The sequence below is a fragment of the Dipodomys spectabilis genome, unplaced genomic scaffold (assembly GCF_019054845.1).
Source record: "Dipodomys spectabilis isolate Male_0828 unplaced genomic scaffold, ASM1905484v1 ptg000039l, whole genome shotgun sequence".
Taxonomy (NCBI): Eukaryota; Metazoa; Chordata; class Mammalia; order Rodentia; family Heteromyidae; genus Dipodomys; species Dipodomys spectabilis.
In genome coordinates, this window is record NW_024870716.1 from 2367458 (window position 1) to 2383767 (window position 16310).

Here is a 16310-nt window from a genome sequence, read left to right on the forward strand (position 1 = left end):
GGCAGAAACAGGCCTTGCCCTACACGCAGTCGTGTGGGGTTTCACCAAGCAGAGTCTCCAAGGCGACGGTGCTGTGGTTGATCCCAAGTTAAGATGGTTAACAATGCCTGTACCGTGCGGGGCAGGAGAAGACAGGACCTGTGGGCGTGGCGTGTGGGCGTGGCCCGGTGGCGGGGCGGGGCGAGGGGCGTGGCCTCTGGCGGGGCGGGACCAGGTGCTGGGCTGTCCCTGCTTGTCAAAAGGCAGCAGCCCGAGCCCGAAACGCCGGGAGGGAGCGCAGAGCAGCGTGTGCACCCGCCGGACCAGGTGCGGACCGGGGAGAAGCGGGGATGGGGATGGGGTGGGCGTGGGGTCCTAGGGTAGGATATAAGCCCAGGGTTTAAGAAGGGAAGAAATCTCGAGATCTCTGATGTTAGCGCTAGTCTTAAGTCAGAAGCGCAAACTTGGAGACTGGACTGAGCCATGAGGTTAGAACACGGAGCCAGCACTGAGGTCTGTGCCTTGGTGTGCAGGAGGCTCAACAGCAGAAACTCTAGCCTAGGATAGTGCCCCCCACCCTGTGGGGCAACAAGAAACATTGTTTCCCTCCTCTGTGAGGCACCTTGGCCTGCGGTGGAGAAATGGGAAAGGAAGCGACGTCTCGTGCGTGGAAGCTGCTAATGGGGTCTTCTGAGAGTTGAGATTCATTCAGAATCGTGTGCCATCCATGTGTGCTCTTCTGGGATAGTAGTTGGGTAGTTTTCTCTTCTTGATTTTTTTTTTTTTTGTAACCCAGTGATTTGAGACCTAATTGGCTCTAAAACACTCGATTTCACTCCCCCCCCCCCCACACCCCCTACCCCCCAGGAGATATCCAGAGGGACTTGGGGACACACAGGGTAATGGAGGAGAGAATCTGAGGAAGTAGTTTCAGTCTGGGAATCAGGGGAACTGAATATGTGGGCAGAGGGTGAGGATTCAGAAAAAAAAGAACTTTGTAGGGAATTGCTTTGGTCTCCAAGGCCAGTATGTCAGCTGCCCCCCCCCTCCCTGCCCCCCTTCCAGGGATCAGGGGTTGAGAGTCACTCTGCCTAGGCTGGCACAGCCAGGGATCTCTGAGCCTAGGCCCTTCTTGCTCCTCCTCCTCTTCCTCCTCCTCCTTGTGGTGAGTGAGTCAGCCTCCTGTCTGGGCTCAGTTGCAGCCAGAGGGGCCAGAGCCCAGGCAAGCAGTTGGGCAGGCATTTTCTGAGCATTGCAGGAGTTCCCCTGGGCAGAGTTCAGTTCTGTGGAAGACGGTCTTCTTCAGGAGCCTAGCAAGGGGGAGGGGCTCACATACCCAACCCAGAAGTGGTTGTTTGGATGGCCATGAGATGATTCCGGAAGGGGATGGCTGTGAAGGGATTGTGGCATTTGTGGTGAATCTACATCTCTTATCCTTCTCTGGGATCAGGAGGTGTATCCCAATACTGCAGACTTCTCCAGCCCTTTATTCCATTTCTCCCACCTTGTTAGCTAGGAGATGGGCCCAGAGAAGAAATTGAGACGGTTCTGGAACCAGAAACTTGTAGGGAATACTTTGACTTAGGCTAGGGAGTAGGGGTGGTTTGCTGACGTAGCTGGTCTGGTCCTAGGAACCTCAATTCTATGAACTAAGAATGTGGTGGTTGGGGGATCTTCCTCTCAAACAAGGGCTGGAGGAACTCTAGGTATTTCTGACATAGTTTGGTGACTGGCATACAGCCAGACTAGAGGTCAGCAAGAACGACACTTTTTCTCTGGGTTATCTTTTGGATAGCAGAGGCCCTTGAACAGAAAACAAATGCCCAGAGCCCCATATGAACTCTCATTCAGTAGCCTCTATAGACCTATTTGAGAAAAAATCCAAATCCAAGGAGGTAAGCCAGGCTGTGGAGCCAACTGTGGGAATTTACAGTCTATGCTCTGGCTGAGTCCCATGGCTTTAGATTTGGCTGGTAGTGATCAGGAATGACTTTGTCCCTTACCAAGATTTTTTTAAGGAGCAGGGAGAGGATGAGAGAAAAATGAAGAACAGAAAAGAAGAGAGTTAGGAAGTCTCTTCATCCTCACCCATCCATCAAACTTGTATATTGGAGGAGGAGGTTATGTTGTTTAATGTACTCTGATTATATGTAGTTATGTTCACTCTCATTCTTCTTTTTTTTTATTCTGTCTCAGAATTGGTCTCCTTTTGGGACTGAGTCCCAGAGGTCCAAGAGAAATTACTAGACCCTTACCCTCTGTCCCCATCCCATCTAGCACAGATAGCAAGTGTCCAAAGCCCTTCAGCAAAGGAAAACCTGGGAGACTGAACCAAGTGGTTATCCAAGATGAGAGAGAAAGTTTTGGCCATTGAATTATTTACCTCACATCCTAAGGGTGCTGGGACTATCTGGCTAAGGCCAGTCTCTGGGACCTTTGCTAGAAATCCACTATCACTTATTCATCAGTGGAGTTCTTGCAGCAAGGGAGCAAGGGCCAGGAGTGTCTGGACAACACTTGGGTTTATGTCTGCACAGAGACAGAGGGCTCTTGCTTCCTTTGGTCACTGCTGTAAGTCTGTTTAGGATGCAGACAAAGGGAAGCAAGGAAATGACCAGATTTCATTAAGAGCCTTAAGCCAGTGGCTCATACCTGTAATCCTCGCTACTCAGGATATGATATGAAGATTGAGGCTCAACGCCATTCTGGGCAGACAAATCCATGAGATCTTTATCTCTAATTAACCAGCAAAAGTCCAGAAGTGGAGGTGTGGTTCAAGTGGTAGAGCACCAGCCTTGAGCGAGAAAACCAAGCAAGAGCACAGGCCCCGAGTTCAAGCCTCAGGACTGGCACACAAAAAAAGAAAAGTCTACTTTGTGCCCCAGTTTAGTGCCATCCTAGTGAGGGGTGTCAGGAAGCAGATCCTTGAGGACCAGCTTTATGATTAGGACCCCAGGAGGAGGAACAACTCTCAGACTCTTTCCCTAAGATGGTCTAGGGCTGATGCCAGCCTAACTGTTGCTCTGAACTACCAAAGCGTTGCTTTGAATTAATGCTTCTGTCTGGTTGCTCCTTAACCTTTCCCACCTTGAGAGGCTGTATAATGTATCATCCAAACTGGGATACTGTTCAGAGTAAAAGAGAGATTCTGGGTGGGTTAACCAACACCACTGAAATAAAGCAAAACTGTCCAGAGCAAACTGGAACATTTGGTCATCCTAGTGAACAGCCAAGGTCACACACAATAATGATGGACCATGGGGCAGAGGGAGCTCAGTATTTGAGGGGGGAAAATAAGGATAGGTAGCTGGCATGTGTGGCCCACACCTATAATCCCAGCTACTCAGGAGGCTGAGATCTGAAAATCACAGTTTAAAGCCAATCCAGTCAGGGAACTATGAGATCCTTATCTACTTTAACTACAAAACAAAACAACAAAATGCTGGAAGTGGAGCTGTGGCTCAAATGGAGAGCACTAATCTTGAACACAAAAGCTCAGGGACAGCATCAAAACATCCAACCCTAGGACACACACACACACACACACACACACACACACACACACACACACACATATGAAAGGAAGGAAAGAACAAAAGAAGGAAGAAAAAAGAAAGGGAGAGGGAGGAAGGAAGAGAGAAAGAAAGAAAGAAAAGAAGGAAAGAAGAAAGGAAGGAAGGAAGAAAGGAAGGAAGGAAGGAAGGAAGGAAGGAAGGAAGGAAGGAAGGGAGAGAGAAAAAAAGGAAGAGAGAGAAAGAAAAAGGAAGAGAGAGAGAGAGAGAGAGAAAGGAAGGGAGGAAAGGAATCAAGAAGGACGGGAGAGGAGAGGAAAGGAAAGGATCGCTTAATTCTGGAAGCAGCCCCAACACCCAACCTGCTCCCTGGGATTATCAGTTAATTCTAGTCTCTTCCCTGAGGGTAGCATTGCTCCCTGCCACCCTGTGGTAGGACCCAGCCCACCACTAGTGTGACTTCCTTTCACCCTTGACTTGTGACTGGCCTCACCTTTGGTTTTTTTCTGCCCCACCCCTACCTTAGACAGGAACAGAAAGGCCTGCCAACACCTCTTTGGCTCCCCAGGGGGAACTGGGATTTATAATAGAGCCAAGTCCCATGCTTCCTCTTCCCTCTTCGCTTCATCTCCAGCCCATTCGTTTTGTCCTTACAGCTTGCTAAACTTCTGGGGAAACCAACCATTCCATTGCATAGCAAAATCCAGTTCAGAAAGCGAATCAACCACCAGGAAGGGAAGGGTGGCTAATCCTTGTCCAGGTAGATAGACGACACAGGTCACTTGCAATCATGATCCCAGGAAATGGCACCCAAGGTAAAGACGAGAGAAGAGAGCAGATGCTCAGCAGGAGATGGAAGTCCATTCCCTCCAACTTCTAGAATTTGCCTCTTCCATCTGGTCTGACTGTTGGGGAAATGGTCCAGGGTGGGGACAGACAGTTCTTGCTCAACCCAAGCTATAGGCGTTGGTGGCAGCATCAACATCCTGTGGTGGTGACATGTGCCCTTCCTTATGAGTTCTTGGGTCTCAGGATCCAGATGCTCAGAGAAAGATCCCTGGGGAGTGTCTCCAGTGATTCAATGGCATTTGAGTGATTAAGGCATGGGGGACAGGGGGAAGTGGGGCCTTCTTCATGATTGAATGGTAGAAAGAAATTTGTTCTCATCACAATCCATGAAAGGACAAAAGTGAAAGGTTCTTAGGAAATTCCACCTTTGAAACAACTCGGGTAGGGGTGAAGAAGGAGGTGATGAGACCCATTGGTTCGTTAAGGCAGGCAGGGCAGCGGTGACTGGTGGATACATGGTAGAAGCAGTAGGCAGCTCTGTGAGTCTCAGTGTGTGTCATGCGTTTGCAAACCTGCCCTGCAGGTCCCGTGCCAAAGGAATAGACTAAGCAGTGTTCCCAGAACCAGATGCCACACAAAGTCCTCATTCTGCGTAGAGGAGAGTCCTGGTCCCTGCCCGGGGTGTGGGCAGTTCTGCCAGCAGGAAAGTAGAGTTTGGGCAGGACCCAGGAGCCTTGTTCCTGGGAAGCTGCTGCCTCTCGCTGGCCTTCTGATGACAAGTTGAAGCATTAGGTGTGTAGTCAGGTGAGACACAGGCTCTATTAGAGACCCAGGAGGTTTGGGGCTTTGCTAGAGAGACATCTGCTGGCACTGGAGTTAGAGCTCCAGGAACAGTAGCTTACTCCCTTAGTACCTGGCACTGAGCTACTTATATGACAAGTACCACCTCCCAGTCTTAGCACTTTACCTTGTGACTCATGAACCACTGCTCCAATTACCTGACAAATGAAGAAACTGAGGTTTGGTGAAATGAAGCCATGTGCTGAGATAAGCCAGTTTGTGACGGGCAGTTCAAGACTCACTCACGTTCAGATCTGCAGGATGCCAAAGCTTGTAGCCTTCAGAAACTCTGCCACCTTTACTTTCACGGGACATCTACAGCACTCTGTGTCATGCCTAGCACTTTTGGAGGCCTGGGATAAATGCATGTGAGTATTAGGGTTAGAATTACTAACTAGTTTGAACAAGTTGACCTGAGAGCAGGCCCAAAGGTTACTCTCGGGACGGTGGCACTTCTGCCAACACCTTTAGACTGAGGAGCCTCTGGCAGTCATCGGTACCTGTTAAAAGCAGCTTAAAAGAATCTGGAAGCATTGTACAAATAGCTAGCATGAAATCAGCAAGACTTGAATGACCTGGAAGGCAAATAAAAAATACTCTCCATTTTATCCATAATCTGCTCTATGCTAAGTACAAGATTAAAAAAAAAAACATGTCCTGTTGGCAAATGGGAAACTAGTCATACCCTGCCTACCAGCTCTCCCCCTCCCCTCCAGCCCCTAGCTGTCCCTTAAGGGCCTCTGAACCCATTAGCTCCTTAATATCAACAGCCTAGCTTTGGAATAAGTACTATGATTCTAGACTGCTGATGGAAGGAATGTTGTAAGTTTGGAAGGGTTTCTGTTGTTGTTTTGTGCCTGTATTGGGGCTTGAACCCATGGCTTTGCACTCTCACTCAGCTTTTTTGCTCAAGACTTTCTTGGATCTTTCTGCCTGGGCTGGCTTCAAATCACAATCCTCAGATCTCAGTCTTCTGATTATTTAGATGATTTAGTTCAAAACTGCTGGACAGAACAGAAGAGTCTGAGTTATACATGGGTTCAAATCCTGCCTTCACGACTTTCTGGCTAGCAGCCTTGGACAAATTTCCTAATCTTCCCAAATTTCAGTGTCCTTATCTGTAAGCTTGGGATTTACAGTTCTCAGGCCCTGAGTTCAAGCCCCATGGCAAAAAAATAAAAGTCCTTTTGCACTGGGTACCAGTGACTCACATATGTATCCTAGCTACTCAGGAGGCTGAGATCTGAGGATTGAGGTTCAAAGTCAGCCCAGGCAAGAAAATCCATAAGATTGTTATCTCCAATTAATTACCAAAAACCATCAAAAATGGAGCTGTGGCTCAAGTGGTAGAGTGCCAACCTTGAGCAAAAAAGTTCAGGCCCCAAGTTCAAGCCCTAGAACACATGCACACACACATACACACACTCACTCTAAGGTGGATTTTGGTTAATTATTTCTTTGCTTTGCTTTATAAGTGATCATCCATACGTGTTTTAGAAAACAATATATTGTTTTGTTTCACCTGGCCTTGAAGTTTACATCTATGCATCCTCTATTGGTGTGTTTCTTTCAATATCACTTTTTTCCCCTTAGATAGTACTGGAGTTTTAAACTCAAGGCCTTGACCCTTGCTAGGCAAGTGCTCTACCACTTGAACCATATCTCCAGCCCTTTTGCTTTTCACTACTTTTTCAACAGGGTTTCACTTTTTGCCTGGGCTAACCTAGACATTTATGCATGCTATGTAGCTGAGCTGATGGCAGGTATACACTATCACATCCAGTTTTTATTGGTCGAGCTAGGATCTCATGAACCCTTTGAGCAGACTGGCCTTAATCCTTCTGATCTCAGCCTCTTACCTACACCTCCTATGCAGCTGGAATGACAGATGTAGACCAGCACTGTCCAACTTGTTGGTTGAGATAGGATCTTCCTAATGTTTTGCTCAGACTGGCCTGGGATTGTCATCCTTCTTCTTCATACCTCCTATATAACCGGGGTTACAGCTGTGCACCACCATGCCTGGTCTCCATTCTTTTCAACACCTGATATAGACTTTATTTTTAAATTGAAAAAAAGGCATATTAAATGCATTTCTACAGGCCCTTTTAAGTTAAGATGGTATTGCTCATGACCAAAGGATCTGGTTTCTGGCCGATGTGTGTATTTGTCTGCTTCATTGTACATAGCTGATCCCATAGAGGTTAGAGCCTGACTCCAGGAGCTGGGCCTCTAAGTGCAGTTAAAGCCCTTCCACCAGTACTGGACAAGAGGGTCCTGTGGCTCTACATTCTGCTCAAAACTTGGTAGCTTCTTTAGATCAGTCAAGAGCCTGAGGTCAGCCCCGAGTACCTACCCACCCACCAAGCTGCATATTGGTTATGTGGATTGGGAAGTGTGTGTGTGTGTGTGTGTGTGTGTGTGTGTGTGTGTGTGTGTGTGTGTGTGTGTGTTTCTTTGGCATTCATTTTGAGGAAAGGATATAAAGTATCAGAACCATGTGTGAACTAGCTAATCGGTACGTAGGGCTGGGACACACATATGTTCAGGGCTTCATGATTATTTAAGAACTTCAGGTTAAGATGGACTGGTGTTTAATAGCCTCTAATTGGCCAGTTGTTTGGAGTCTGAACTTGGGCTGGGGCTTTTGGGCTTGTCCCATTGGAGAAGCAAGGAGTGGTATGAGGGTTGAAGGAAGGGGACAGAAGGTTATCAGGGGAAAAGGAACAGAATACTTGCCAAGAATCCTTTTCCCGGCCAAAGCTTAACAGCCTGCCTGGCAGTGCTGAGGAGCTGAGCTGTTAGATGCCCCCAGCATCCTGGTAGCCATATAAACAGCCAGCTGCCCACCCACCCAGCCACCCACACAACTAAAGAATGTGGCTGGCTGGGCACTAGCCTGGGCCACCCCAGCCCTCAACTCTGTAATTACTCAGCCAGTCTATGCCTGTCAGTTCCAGGGGCAGGCAAGTGCTTCTGCCCTGGGCTTTACTTTGCCTGCCAGACCTAAGCTATGCTCCACAGCAGGGCTCTCTGTTTCTTTCTCTCCCCAACCCCCACCCTGACACCTCCCAACTCCACCCAGTGCTTCTCTCTCTACCCCAACCTTTGACCCTTAAGAGGTTACCATATTATCTAATAGCTGAAAATCATTTTAATCTGGGATTCGTATGACTTGCTACATTCCAGGCATTATGTTAAATGTTTATTTTTTTCTTTCCATGCACTTTCTCACCTATGCCTTTCAAGAATCCTAAGAAATGGGTAACAGTGTCCCTACGATAGGAAGAGGTAACTGAGGTTCTAAGAGATTCAGAGGCTAAATATTTTGCCCAAAGAGCCAGAATTTGAATTTAGGTCATTCTAAGTGAAACAGGCATGTCCCCTTTGTCACTTGCTCCTGCCTTTTTTTTTTTTTTTCCTGCAGTGTCCTGGTTGCCCAACTAAGTCTCTCCCTCCCCTTCCTGTCCATAGAAGGCTAGAAAAGAGGCTGGCAGGTGGTACATGCCCAAGTGAATGGGGCAGTTCCAAGCTGGCCAGGAAGGTTCTGGAAAACACCTTCAGGGCAGAGTTCTTTGTTCCACACGGCTCTGAATTTCCGGATTTCTGCCAGGGGTGGGAATTTACCTCTGCCCAGCCTATTTGGCAAGCACACTCATATCTTGGGTGCCATGATGTTCAGAAGTGGAGGATGGGGTGCCTCGGGTAAAATTCCATTAGAATGAACTCCATTTGAGATCTGATTGGTTTTGTTGAAATTCTGTGTACAGCCTGAGAAACTGGAAGTAAAGAGGAGCCAGTTTGAATTTGGGTGTCTCTTAGTAAGGTCTTCAAAGTTTAGAAGTCTAGAAGGAGAAAAAAAGAAAGAGATTCACCCTGAGTCCTCCTTCAAGTGCCTGAGCTGTTCTGGGCAGGGCTGGGTGGGGAGAGTTTTGTGCATAACTTCACTGACAGTGTGTGATTGTCCGTTCAATTGTCCTCTATGCGCACAGTACTTGAGCCCCAAGAACAGACAGGTGGAGTCTCAGCACTGAAGTGTCTCAGCTCAATCCAGTACTTAATGTATCACAGATTCACTCAGAAGTTCTTCATTGGATGGAAACATGTTGAGATGTTTTCCCTGAGCTGGAAAGGGCAGTTGTGTGATATGGTTAAATCACCTTAACAAACTGGACTCAAAGCTGAGCACCTGTGGCTCATGCCTATAATCCTACTTATTCAGGAGGCATAGCAATTCGAAGCCGGCCCAGGCAGGAAAGTCTGTGAGACTCCTCTCCAATTAACCAGCAAACATCCAGATATGGAGCTGTGGCTCAAGTGGTAGAGTACTAGCCTTGAGCAACAAAGCTAAGGGTTAGCTAGCACCTAGGCCTTGAGTTCAAGCCCCAGTACTACCCCCTCTCTCACACCAACAAAACCAAGCTGGGCTCACTCAGCTCAGGTATGCTTCAGTGTATCAGGTATACACAGTTACAAGAACTACTATTACTGGCACATGCTTTGTGCTGGGTACTCTAGCATGCATGGCTTGAATCCTTCAACCCTAGGAGGAATGAACTATTGTTTTTATCATTGCATAGGTGAGGAAACAGGCACCCAACCTAAGTAATTAGTTCTGGCCACACAGCGGTAGTTTTTTGAACTGCAGCTTCTGATCAGAGTGATGCTGTCACTGTAGGCTCACTGTGGGCTGGGGACAGGGAGAGGGAGAGTGAGGAGGTTGAGGTGGATAGAGCTTAATGTGGCGGACCACAGGGCCCCAGCTGGGTCTAGACTGGTAGCTTACCTTAGACCAAAACATCTACTAGAAGTACAGCACAATGTGGCACAAGAGCTAATTTGTTTAAAAAAAAAAGAGGGTTGGGGAAGGGAGGAATCTAGGCAATTAGATTTTTTTCCAAGAGTACAATTCTCCATTTTAAAGCCTTGAAAATGGAGTTTTAAAATTTGCCATCACCATTGTGAAGGGTGGGCAACAGATCATATTTCAGCCAGGTTTGGCCTGGCTTTTTTCTTTCTTTTTTTTCTCTCTTTCTTTCTTTCCTTCTCTCTTTCACCCCCTCCTCTCCCTCCTCTCTCTCTTTTTTCCTCCCTCACTCTTTCCCTTTCCTTCCTTCCTTCCTTCCTTCCTTCCTTCCTTCCTTCCTTCCTTCCTTCCTTCCTATTTGTGCCAACACTGGGGCTTGAACTCAAGGCCTCATGCTCTCATTTGGCTTTTTCCTTCAAGGTTGGTGCTGTACCACATGAACCACACCTCTACTTCTGATTGTTTTTTTGCTGGTTAATTGCAGGTAAGAGTCTCACAGATTTATCTGACCAGGGTTGGCTTCAAACGTTGATTTTTCAGATATTGGTATCCTAAGAAGCTAGGACTGGGCTACCAGCACCGGCAATTCCTATGTGTTTCTATCTTTGAACAGAGGGCAGTTACAGAGAATAAGTATACATGTATAAATAGGAACCATTTTAGAAAAAGGCCCTTACTAAAGAATCAATGACCACTCTTTGGTGAGTTAACAACAAATCTTTAAGAAGGAGGGCTGGGAATGTGGCTTAGTGGTAGAGTGCTTGCCTAGCATGCATGAAGCTCTGGGTTCCATTCCTTAGTACCACCTAAACAGAAAAGGCTGTGGCTCAAGTGATAGCTTTAAACAAAAGAACCTCAGGCATAGAGCCCAGGCCATGAGTTCAAGCCCCAGGACTGCAAAAAAAGAAAGAAAGAAAGAAAAAAAGGAATGATAACCCTGCATGAATTCCCCCTTCCTTCCATTCCTCCCTTCTTCTCTTTTACCTTCTCACACTCAGTCTAAGCAGAGATTTTTTTTCCTGTAGATATTAGAAGCAAAGTCATATATGAAAAAAAAAATTTTAAACTTATAGTTAAAGAGTCTCTAGGCAAAAAAAAAAAATAACCATTGGAAAGTTCAGAGATGAGCTTAGGCTGGATGGGGATACTTTATGAGTCCTCTGTACTTCATAGCGGTGCTGCGGGTGGGAAGGATGGAACCCAGGGCCTCATGTCTGTTAGGCAAGTGCTCTACCACTGAGCCCTCCTCTGAAGTCCCCCACATCCACTGTACTTGTGGCTCTCCCAGACTAGCAAAGGGATACTTCACTCTATAAATTTGTCTCTTCATAGCTTCTCCTTTACATCTGAATTTATTCTGCCTTTTACTCTTAAATAGTTGGAAGAATAATAGCTGATGTTTTAACAGTTTTCACTGGTGGTGGGACTTGAACTCGGAGCCTGGGTACTATCCCTGAGCTCTTTTGCTTAAGGCTAGCGCTCTACTGCTTTTAGCCACAGCTCCACTTACAGTTTTTTGGATGTGAAATGGAGATGAGAATCTCATGGGGACTTTTCTGCCTGGGCTGGCTTTAAATCATGATCCGCAGATCTCAGCCTCCTGAGTAGCTAGGATTACAAGTGTGAACCCCCAGCACCCAACTTTTTAACACATTTTTTATAACAATATTTTGTCTTAGGCCTGGCACCAGTAGCTCATGTCTGTAATTCTAGCTACTTGGGAGGCTAAAATCCAAGGATCATGGTTCAAAGGAAGCCTGGGCAGGAAAGTCTATGAAACTCACCTCCACGTAAGCATCAAAAAAACCAGAAGTAGAACTGTGACTCAAGTGGTAGAGTGCTAACCTTGAGCCAAACAAGCTCAGGGATGGTGCCCAGGCCCTAAGTTCAAGCCCCAGGACTGGCACAAAAATAAATAAATAAATAACTACTTTGTCTCAATGGATACAACAAACATACAATTGGAAGTCAGGTGTAGTATTCTCTTTTTTAAGGCCTGGTAAAGTAGCAATGTTTTCCTTCCTCTTCCTTCCATTCTTGGAGATGGCAGGACACATGGAAGGATGCATGCCCCTAGCCCACACAGCTCACTCTTCCACCCTGCTCTCCATGTAGTTGAAGATGATACTCACATCAGTACGTGAACCCCTGTGGTTATGGTTCCCCCTTCTCTGAGAAGCCTGGCTGCCAGGGGAGTAAGGTGTGGGCATGGAAAAGGCCCTCAGCGGATGGTGGCTCATGGCCAACTTCTTCCCTAAGCCCACCCCCACCATCCATCATCCTGAGCTATCATCCTGAAAGCTGGGCAGAAAATAGCTCACTCAAGGGAATTATTTTTGTCTCTGTTAAACTTCAATCCAAGGCTCCTGAAGAGTCTGGCTGCAAAGCTATTTTTCAGGTCCGGGGGAGTTCTGGGAAAAGAAGGGGAAGCAGTAGGTGGAGGAGCTGCCGCTTCTTCGCTTTCCCCACCCTCACCCCTGGTCTGGGCAGGAAAAGGCCATGGCCACTGAAATTCTGTTCATCAGCTGCCCAACTGGCAGCCACTCTAGCTGATACAGTACAGCCTAGCCAAGTAGCAGGAATTGGCTTTCTCCCTGGCTAGCCCTTTACCTGAGCTGAGCTCTGAGCTGACCCCATCCAATTCCTTCTCCAGAATGGATGGCTCTATGGGGAACAATTGCCTGGCAGAGAGGCCTAGGAATGCTAGGAAAGAAGAAGGTTATTTTCCTGGAGAACCCGGTTTAGCTTAACCTCTGTCCCGAGAGAGCAGTCACTGAAAGGGAATTAAATCTGTTTCATCCTCATCCCTGTACCAAAGAAATACAAGGAAGATGGAGATGGCTTATGGGACAGGGTTAGGAAAGGCAGGTTGTAGTTAGAGAGGGTTCATGCATTAGGACAGCTCTTTCCTAGCAGTGTGTGGTCATAAAAGAGTCCTCCAGACAGATTATTCATTATTTTATCTTTTTGTGCTGGTCCTAGGGCTTGCACTCAAGACCTGGATACTGTCCCTGAGCTTTTTGCTGAAGGCTAGTGCTCTACCACTTGAGCCACAGCTTCACTTTCAGCTTTTAAGTGGTTAATTGGAGATAAGAGTCCCACATACTTTCTTGACTGGGCTGGCTTCAAACTGTGATCTTGAGATCTGACTTCTGAGTCTTTCAGATATGACCCACTGGTATCTGGCTGGACTCATATATTAAAATAGTAAGATTATCTTCCATCATAGTTTTGAGGGTAAGATGAGGCACATGTTATTATCCAGGTAAGAATTTGAACATCTGGTCACAAATTATGGGTTGGCATGTGCCTACACATAGATGGGACTTTTCTTCCAGGCCCATGGTACAAGTGGTAAGCATGTGTGTGTATTTGTGCCTGATGCCCTTCTGTAGAGTGATTCCTGGCAACAATCAAGTGACCTTGTTGGCCAGGACTGCTGAAAGCTGAATAGCCTGAAGGCAGGCTTGGAAATCCAAAAGCCGTGTAGCATCAGCTCTTACTGTGCTAAGCAACCATATCTGATATTCCCCCCCCCCCAAAAAAAAGCTTGATGAATGAAGGAATAATTGACTGGTGAGTTATTCAGCTTCCTTTTCACCTTGTTAAACTATTTGTTCCTTCGATTTTCTCTCATGGAAAACATCTTTTGCATACTAAATGGGGCTGATTTTCCCAGAAGTCTTTCTTCTATCTTTCCCTTCCAGCTCAATAACTAATGGTCTGATTCCCAGCGTTTAAGACTCATCCAACAGCTCTGGGTCTACAACACAGGACCCTCAGCTGGCTGCAGAATAGACTTTCTACTTGGCTGATCCTTGGAAAACTTTCTCAGTGAACCAACAAAATCTTAAAAGCCTGGTATTCAGCTGGGCACTCATTGCTCACGCCTGTAATCTTAACTACTCAGGAGGCTGAGATCTGAGAATCACAGTTGAAAGCCAATCTGGGCAAGAAGTCTGTGAGATTCTTGTCTCCAATTACTTACCAAAAGTCTAGAAAAGTGGAGCTGTGGCTCAAGGGGGTAAAGCAGTAGCCTTGAGCACAAAAACTTAAGAAAGAGCCCAGACCTTGAGTTCAAGCCCCAGGACTGGGACACGCACTGAAAAAACCTGGCACTCAATGGGTTTACTGGAAGTACGCAGTAGAGAATAATGGGATATAATTCCTGGAGGTTTTTAACATAAATATGATCAGTTGTCTTATCTCTTCATAGTTCCTTCCCACTCACTCTAAACATATTGGACTGGCATGTCCACCTCAAATATTCTCTTCCCTTGTTCCTCCCAGCCTTTGGGTGGATAGCATCCCATGCCTACAGCCTGGCTATCCCTCTTACCATCACTATATTGAACTCTTCTACTTCTCTGTTGGCAAATGGGAAAAAGACCGTCTCCAAAGAACGTACTTTTCTTTCTTCTCGCCAAGGCTAGGGGCTCTCCTACATGTTCCTGTCTTTCCTTGTGCTTACCAGTCCAGTAGTATTGGTCAACATACTCAATTGAATGGCTCTGTAAAGTATAAGCTTCAAGAAGGTAGGGTATGTTTTCTCCCTATCATGTCCCAAACTTCCAGTATAGGTCTTGCTGTGTAGTCAGTGCTCAAAATGAGACAGAAGGTCATTATCCAAAACTAAACTGCAGCTAGGTACTGGTGGCTCACACCTATAATCCTAGCTACTCAGTAGGCTTGAAGCCAGCTGGGCAGAAAAACCCTTGTGAGATTCTTATCTCCAATTAACCAGTCAAAAACCCCTAGAAGTTCCACTGTGGCTCAAAGTGGTAGAACACTAACCTTGAGCTGAAGAGCTCAGCAACAGTGCCCAGGCCCTGAGTTCAAGCCCCATAACCAACAATAAATAAGTAAATAAATAAATAACCAAATAAATAAATGATTGATTAATTGAATGAATGAATGGATAAATAAATAAATAAATAGAATGATCCATCTCCCCCTATAGCAAGTAGCCAGAATTACGGAAGCCACAGAGAGTGGAGGAGTACAAAAATGTAGCTTTCTGGCCAATGTTTGTTTGGGCTTTAAAGACTAAGACCTAGTTTCTGCTTAACCCCACTTGAGCACACACACACACACACACACACACACACACACACACACACACACACACCCTTCTTGGGATCCTGCAGTTCTTCCCATTTTCCTAGAGTTTCCAAGGACTGTTCTAACAACAGTAGCTAATTGTTATTTTGTGTCTGAGACTGAGACTGGAACTTGGTATCTGATACCTTTGCTTATTAGCTGGTGCTCTACCACGTGAGCCATGCCCCCAACCCTGATAGCTAACTTTTATGATCTTGCATTGCACCCCTTCTGAGTACTCCTGAGATCCACTTATTCAGTCCTCACAATAGTTCTGAGACTAAGGTACCACCATGGCTCTCTTTACAGATAAGAAACCAGGAACGGACTCTGGGGGAAGCTGGACACTGTTTAGGGAGCCAAGAGGGCCCAGATGCTCAAAATGGCTGGATATTAGCTGGGAATCCAATGCTGGGAGCCATCAGTATCTTGGAACTACAAGGAAACTCCGTGATTCCATGATCACATCAGTCAGGAAGGAAAATAAAGAAATGCAGCCGGGCCATGGGTAGCTTGGGACAAGGAGGGCTGGGCCTCAAAGTGGTCTGGCTGAGGGAACATGGACTTGGGCCTATGAGGACTCGGGTTGAGGGTTCCAGCATTGGCACACTTATCCTGGAGAGAGGCACACAGGACCCCTAGAGCTCAGCTTGGGGATGTCTTAGAAGAAAAAGTAGTTCAGTTGTCCTGAAGTCAGAAAGCAAGCAAGAAAGAGAGAGAGAGAAACAGAGAGAAAAATGGGGGAGGGAAGGAAGGAAGAAAGAAAGCAAGGGAGGAAGGAAAGAAGGAAGGAAGGAAAGAAGGAAGGAAATCAGGAAAAAAAATCTCATTTAGCGATGAGCTACATGGGCAATAGCAGTGCTTGGATTCCCAAAGGAGTCTGGACCTACGTTCTCTGTATTGTTGGTGCATACTCTCTATGACTGCCTCAGTTTCTATCACTTAGTCTCCACTGTCATCAGGCAAATAGCTTCCTTGTCTGGCCATTTTTGCCTGGATCAAATATCTTAGCCAAGTGCCCCATCCAAGTATCCCAGGAAAAACATACAGAATAGAGAAAGATCCAGCAGGCCACTTTCCTCTAAATATTTCCTGACCATCCTGAGGCTTTGCCTCATATCTTTTTTTTTTTTCTTGCCCGTCCTGGGGCTTGAACTCAGGATCTGGGTGCTGGCTCTGAGCCTCTTTGTACTCAAGGCTAGCTAGCACTCTACCACTTGAAGTAGAACGCCTCTTCTGGCTTTTTCTGAGTAGTTCATTGGAGATAAGAGTCTCCTAGAGTT

The 16310-nt window shown here is 46.5% G+C and overlaps 1 protein-coding gene across 3 annotated transcripts in view; it reads left to right on the plus strand.

Moving 5' to 3' along the window:
- Positions 1-256: 256 nt before the first annotated feature.
- Vdr (vitamin D receptor) overlaps positions 257-16310 on the plus strand; it is a 63157-nt gene continuing 47103 nt past the window's right edge. The window contains exon 1 of one of the 3 annotated variants that reach the window (XM_042677741.1): positions 257-306. The gene's annotated coding sequence lies outside the window, so the exon portion shown is untranslated. Of the gene's footprint in view, positions 307-10389; positions 10412-16310 lie in introns of those variants that run through there. The other 2 variants (XM_042677740.1, XM_042677739.1) reach the window with 2 other exon arrangements.